This window comes from Physeter macrocephalus, chromosome 12, assembly GCF_002837175.3.
Source record: "Physeter macrocephalus isolate SW-GA chromosome 12, ASM283717v5, whole genome shotgun sequence".
NCBI classification, from domain to species: Eukaryota; Metazoa; Chordata; class Mammalia; order Artiodactyla; family Physeteridae; genus Physeter; species Physeter macrocephalus.
The window spans coordinates 39,037,515-39,044,903 of record NC_041225.1 but is presented as its reverse complement, the minus strand read 5'-3'; the positions used below and the strand labels follow the sequence as shown (position 1 = coordinate 39,044,903).

Sequence of the window (7,389 nt, the reverse complement as noted above, 5' to 3'; positions counted from 1 at the left end):
GCCTGTGCTCCGCAACGCGAGAGGCCGCAACAGTGAGAGGCCCGCGTACCGCAAAAAAAAAAAAAAAAAAAAAAAAAAAGTCAGTTTTACAGGTGAGAAAACTGAGAAGCAGAACTGTTAAATGAATCATCCAACATTGGTCGAATAATTCCATAGTTTAACTTAGTAAATGCTGGCATTTATCTGACAGCTAAGTCTATATTTTTCTCTTTATCCCAGACTGCCTTGTGGCAGGGGCTGCTAACTACATCCCTAATATTCATCTTCTTCAATCTTTCTTAGTAGCAGAATTTCTATATTATTGGCTGTAGCAATGTGACCAGCTATGGGACATTTCCTAAGTTGTCTTGCACCTAGAGGATAGTCAACCAGAAGTTCTTGGGTGGGGCTTGCAGAAAAGCTCTTTAAGGGGTTTGACTCAGTTGGGAGATGTACTGTTTTGTTCACTCCCCCTTCCTTCTTTTTTCTTCCTGCGACATGGATGTAACACAAAGACTTCCCAGCTGCCATCTTGTGATCTTGAGGATGGATACCATGTGTTAAGGATAATGGGGCAGAAAGATAAAAGGGACCCAAAACATTGATGATAGCATACATCCATCACACTCTCTCTGGACTGTCTCCCTCCTGATTTCTTTTACTCAAGAGAAAAGTAATCTCCCAATTGGCTTAAGACACGGTTATTTCACATCATTCTTATCAACAGTCAGATGAAAGTTTTAACTCATACAGTCTTCTCTATTGTAGAATATGTTATGATGGGAAGTGACAGACTCATTTTACCAGGCCACACTTATGTAATAATTATTAAAAAGCTCTTTGCTGTAAAAGCAAAGAAACTTTTATATGGAATGCAGTGCTTGGCACATGGAACATATTTTTAGAAAACCATGTTGAATAAATGGAGTAGTAATATTTTACAGAAACAGATTTCCAAATGATAAGTTCCAGTATGTGAGGAGGGCTCCACTTGAGAACTACTGAGTCCTGACTGACAAGTGCAATGAAGAAAGCTTGCTTGGACACAACCAAGATCCCTTGGCTAGAGGTGAGGGTTAGCCATACTCTTCTGTGTTAACCTCAGATTTTCTACAACCTTCATACTCTTCCTTTTTCTACCCACCCAATTCCTGTTCTAGCAAAAGAAACATCTCTGTGATGGAAGTGTGTCAGCAATTTTAGTACTGCTGAAACATTTTAGAAGCAGATCAATTCTGAGACAACGTGGGTGTTTGTTTTTTCATTTCTCCTTTTTAAGAATCATAAAACCTTGATGATTTGAACCTCTGTTCACACAAAGGAAACTAACCCAGTAAGACGTTTTGCCATTTGGTTCCAAATCGATAGGTAACTACTAGTAATGTGTCTGCCATGTGGTCTACAGCTCCATCTGAATGCCCCAGTGAACTTAACCCAGCTGACATGACCTCAATGATATAAAGCAGAGGCTGACATGGCATCACTGCTGGAAGTGGAGAGTCTTCTCAAAGACTTTAAAACCAGAGCTCCATTCAACCTCTGGATAACAGGCATTCTCAGCAAAGGTCTATAGTTCAGCGCAGTTTGTCCAAAAGTAACTGCTCTTATATTTGCCAGCTCTGTTATCCGTATGCCTCAAATTATTACTAGAGGCGTACCAGATCTCTGAGCAGATGCAGGTGGAAAACAGCCTTATTTTCAGTCCAAAGAATCAACAATACGTTCTACGAAGACCCAAAGCCTCGGAGTACCTGACGGATGAATATCAGATAACACCTGGGACCTTAGGCTCACAGGTGAGGAGGGAAGGAGAAAGCAAAGAGAAGGAAGGAGAGATGCCTCTTTGTGTTTCTACCTATAAACTTTTATTTGCAAAGATTCCTTCCCTGGATTACCCCTCTACTCAAATTCAATCCAGTTCAAAAAACAATATTGAAAAACACTGTCCTAGGTGCCATGGGTGCTATATAAAACTAAATCAGACATGGACCTTACCCATTCCTCAAGATATACTTTAAACCCCATTTTTCCACCCAAACCTAATGTGGTCACTCATACCTCTAAACTAAGATACTACTCTAGTTCTGTATTCCTGTAATTCTATAATTCAACATGTTTCACTCAAGGCACTTAATTTAATGCAATTCAGTGGAACATTCAACAACATTTATGCTTTGGGCCCTGTGGTAAATTTTATAATAGAAGAAAAAAATAAGACACAGTTCCTGCCCTCCAGGAGCTACTAGTTAATTGGAAGAGAAAAACACTTAAGCAGTTGATTATAAATCTGTGGGGTATCTACTCAGCTACTTAAAGCAAATGACTTAGAAGGACACACAAGAGTGTGACACATATTGATAATGGCTGCACAACACCCATGCTACCTTTATTCTTTGACAGCAGATGCCCACGTTTGTTCAGAGCAGCAATGTGCTGAGACCCAAGTGATGGGTTATGATTCATTTAGGCCAATTATGACATTCCTGTTTCCTTGTTTCCAAGCCTTCTTTGGAAGACTTCCGATGTAATTCAGATGCAGCCAGTGAGCCCAAAGAGAAAGTCTGTGTCTTTCAAAGATTTGGTTGGCACAGGTCCTTTCTCCTTTCATCCTTTTTCAGCCTTGAGCACAAGTCTGAAGGTGGAGCAGCTACAATGTAGACATGAGACATGGGGCTATTTGGCTGAAATCAAACATCCATCGGCATGTGGCATATGTCATCATCTCATAAGTGATCCATTTCACCATTCCTCAGTTGACTGTCACTCTAACGTCATCCCAGGGGAGGAGTATCTTCTCAAAAGCATACAGGTTCTTGCTTGATCTCTTGCACTGAAATGCAGACCCTAACACTTTATCTCTGTGGGACAAGGGAATCAAAGAGAAATTGGCCCTAACATTATCAAGACACTGACCTAAGGCCAATGGTTGCCTATCTCAGGCTTCTTTGTTCATTAGAAAAATAAACTTCTTTTGGTTTAAGCTGCTGCTGTTCATAAGCTCTTTACTTGCAGCAGAATACCTTCCTAACTAGTACAATATGCCTGAATTGTTCTGTCTGGTAATCTGGGAAGAGGAGACTTGTTCAACATAGTTTCCAACAATTATTTACTGTCTGAAATGTCATTCATATCACTACTTATATGCATATGCTTCAACTGTCTTCTTAAATTGAAGGAGAAACAATGCCTCTTTATATCCCCTCACAGTGCCTAGGATGGTCCCCTATTTGTAATAGATTTATATACATTTCAGATTAGAAAAAGGAAATCAAGTGGCCCATTTCACTAAAGAGTTCCTGTTCAGACTCCAAAAGAATCAGTTTCTTTTTTTCTGACTTCCACTCAGAAAGAAGTCTTGCCTGTACACTCAGGCTATGAGCCTTGCCTGTACACTCAGGCTATGAGCCACCCACCACCCCTAACATCCCAGTGCTCTAGGGTTCTAGAGCACTACTCAGAAAGGGCCAGGGCCATTGGACAAGGAGAGACATTAGCACTCAATACCTCACACCAAAGAAACTGAGAGTGAAAAATGGTGACTCCATTAAAAAATGCTAGGAATGCAAAAAGTTGTATTAAAAATCATGCGTTTCATATTTCTCCCTAGTGACATAGATTTGTTCCATGGGATCTCATGGTTGTCGGACTAACCATCCTCTGAGAAGATGGCACTTTGAGCTGAGTGTCACTGCAGCCTGCATGAGCCCTTCTGGTAGTTGGGGGGCAGGAGAGAGTATGTGAAATGACTTCATGGCGAAGTTCTCCACCCGCGGGAAGGTCATGCTTGTGAAGTCCCGTTGGGCATATGTCAGTATCTTGCACTAATATGAACTTCAGGGAATCTGACAGTGACAGATCAAAATTAACCCCAAATCAAAGCCCACATATTGCGCCTGCTAGAGGGAGATATTTTTGATTACCCAAGCGCTCTTTTATATTTGTATTTTCTGCTTGTAACTGTCACATGCATTTTATTGTTTAGTTCTCGGTCAGAATCTGGGCACCTGGGTTCTAGACCAACTTCAGCTGCTGACTAGCTGCAGGGCCTTGGATTTAAAGTCCTCTCAAGCTTTCAAATTCAATAACTCTACCGTGTACGTACATATTATTTCATATGGTTAAAAAAAATCAGACAACTTGGACTTGTTTAGTCTGCAGAAATGAATACTGGAAGAAGCACTGCAGCTTTTTCATTTCATGTCAAGCCCTCAGATCAAGAGGTTAGTCAGTAAAGACAGAGGTAGGAGTAATAGCTTTAAATTCATAAGTAAGGTAATGGCTGAATTGAGAAAATGACTTAAAAGGTTAAGAGCAATGATAACTATGGAAAATGCTTATATATTCAACTCCATGAGACAAATAATACCGAAGACCGAGGAAAACATTCATGTTATGGAGGTGAGCTGTGATAGTAATATATTTTTATTATTGTTATTATTATTATTGTTAATACCTAACTATAAGCATATTACCTACCTTTATGTTACAGTTACTATGGCCCAGACGCTGGGCTCTAAGTTTCATATACTTTAAGTCTCCACTACAACTATACAAGTTATATATGGTTGTCATTTTCACATGAGAAAATTGAGAAAATCTGCCTTAGGGCACTCAGAACAGATTAATTTCAAATTCAGAAATTTGGACACCAAAATCCACTTCTATGCCACGCTGGCTTTCAAATAAGAACATAGAGGACTAACAGCTGTTAATGTACTCATCAGAGATGTTCTCAGACTAAAATCTTAAAATCTAGTTCTTTAGGCCCCTGAGGTGACCTTAGGAAATGCTGAGCTTTGGGCTCCCTGTATATGTGTGGAGACAGCTACCGGAGCCCCCCTTTGGACTCTGGCAGCCATTGACTGTTTGTCTGCCCCCACTTTCCTGTAATCTATACTGCCTCCCATAGAAGAACAACAAACACAAAGAACTGCATCAGCCCACATCCTATACCTAGTAAACTCCAAAAGGTTAGGGCCTTTATTTTATTCCTTGCTGGATTTCCCGTGCATGGAACAGTGCCAGGCTCCTGCTAGGCATTCAGAAACAACAGCACTACATGAATGAATAAATGGATGAATCTAATAAAGGTTATTCTGGCCAGTACACCTTAACAGACATGTAAGTTTCTTCCTTAGCAGTCACATAGGTTCCTTCCTTGCTTTTACGATAATATCGTATTTTGGAGATGCTAGATAAAGAAATAAGAGCATCCTTCCCTAACAAAACAACTTTTACACCTTTTATATCTGCTTTACAAATGGCAGGACCAGAGCTTCTTATGGCAAAGTGAAGACAGAGGTAGGAATAAAAGCTTTACATTCATAAGTAAGGTAATGACTGGATAGTAGAAACTGACTTAAAAGATTTCTAAGAGCAAAGATAATTTTGGAAATGATTATATGGTCAATTCCATGATACATATCATAAAAATAACAACATTCTCAAGGTATGTGAGAATCTCAGGGTCTACTCTTCCTTCTGGATGAGAGAAGATGAAGTATGGCATAGGAATTAAGAGCATGGGATCTGAAGCCCCTGGGTTCCAGGACACTCTGAACTTGCCATATGATCACTGTTTCCTTTGATAATGGATACATTACTGTCTTGATTTGTTTCTCTCAGGTCTATTCAATTTACTTTCAGAAAGCATAGGTTGAATCTTCAAGCAAACCTCAGTTAAATTCATGCCCTATTATTTGCTGTATGGGTTTCTTTATATTTAGCATGTATATAAAACATAATGGGAAAACTTGACATTGTCCTGGATACTGATTTCTTGGATTTGACATCAAAATCACAGGCAAACAAAACCAAAAATAGACAAGCGTGACTACATAAAACTAGAAAGCTTCTGCACAGCAAAGGAACAATCAACAGGGTGAAAAGGCTTCCTATGGAATGAGAAAATATATTTGCAAACAATCTGTCTAATAAGGAGTTAACAAATAAAAAATGTAAGAATCTCTTACAAATCAGTAGCAAAAAAACCCCAGCAACAACAGGTAACTCAATTAAAAACAGGCAAAGGACTTGAATAGACATTTCACCAAAGAAAACATACAAATGGCTAAAGGCATATGAAAAGGTGCTCAATGGCACTAATCATCAGGGAAATTCAAATCAAAACCACAAATCATCACCTCACACCTGTTAAGATGACTACTATCACAAAACAAAAGGTAAGTATCAGTGCGGATGTAAAAAAATTTGGAGCCTGTATACACTATTGGTGGGAATGTTGACTGGTGCATCCACTACGGAAAACAGTATTGACGTTCCTCAAAATTAAAACTAGAACTACTATATGATCCAGCAATCCTACTTCTGGATTTATATCCAAAAGAAATGAAATCAGGACCTCCAAGAGACTTCACCTCTATGTTCGTTGCGGCATTTCACAATAGCTAAGACATGGAAACAACCCAAATATCCACTGACAGTTACATGGATAAAGAAAATGTGTTATATACATACAATGGAAGAAAAAGCCTTAAACAAGAAAGTCCTGCCATTTGTGACATGGATGAAACTAGACATAATGCTAAGAGAAATAAGCCAGTCACATAAGGACAAATAGTGTGTGATTCCACTTATGTGAGATATCTAAACCAGTTAAATTCATAGAAACAAGACAATAGAATTGTGTTTGCCAGGGGCTGGAGAGAAAGGGAAATGGGAAATTGTTTTTCAATGTGAAAGAAGTTTCTGTTACGCAAGATGAATAAGTTCTAGAGATCTGCTCTACAACATAGAGCCTGTAATTAATATGACACTGTGTACATTTAATCATGTTAAAAGGATAGATCTCATATTAAGTGTCTTACCAAAACAACAACAACAACAACAGAAACAAACCCACAAAAGGACACAAATAAAGTTTTAGAGGTGATGGATATATTTAGTACCTTGGTTGTGGTGATGGTGTCACAGGTGTATGCCTATGTCCAAACCCATCAAAATGTATATGTTAAATGTGTGCAATGTTTTGTACATTAATTATATTTCAGTAAAGGTAAAAAATGGAGATAACATCACCAACCTCAGATGGTTAGAGGATTAAATTAAACATCATATATAATATGTCTGGGGCACAGCAGGTGTTTGATAGTATTAAACAATAACCTTGTCAGGTTATTGACACTGAGCTGTAAATGTGTATGCATACCCAAATACTTTTTCCTGCTAAGAATATACAGGCTTGAAGTACAAAAATTAATTAAAGGAAATATGTCTTTTTGAGTGATTTAAATTATTCTACAATGAAAGAGCCTTCCAAATTCAATAAACACTAAAAAAATGAGAGTCCTGGATCCTAAAGGATGTAGTATGGTCTCTTCTTTGCTACTAGAAATGTATGGGTGTATGTACTACAATTATGTTTAAAACTTGCTTGGTGACCTTTTTAAA

The 7,389-nt window shown here is 38.5% G+C and overlaps 1 long non-coding RNA gene across 1 annotated transcript in view; it reads right to left on the bottom strand.

Moving 5' to 3' along the window:
* The window catches only part of LOC114487305 (uncharacterized), a 410,173-nt gene that overhangs the window by 134,816 nt on the left and 267,968 nt on the right, over positions 1 to 7,389 (bottom strand). The gene's annotated exons all lie outside the window — the stretch shown is intronic.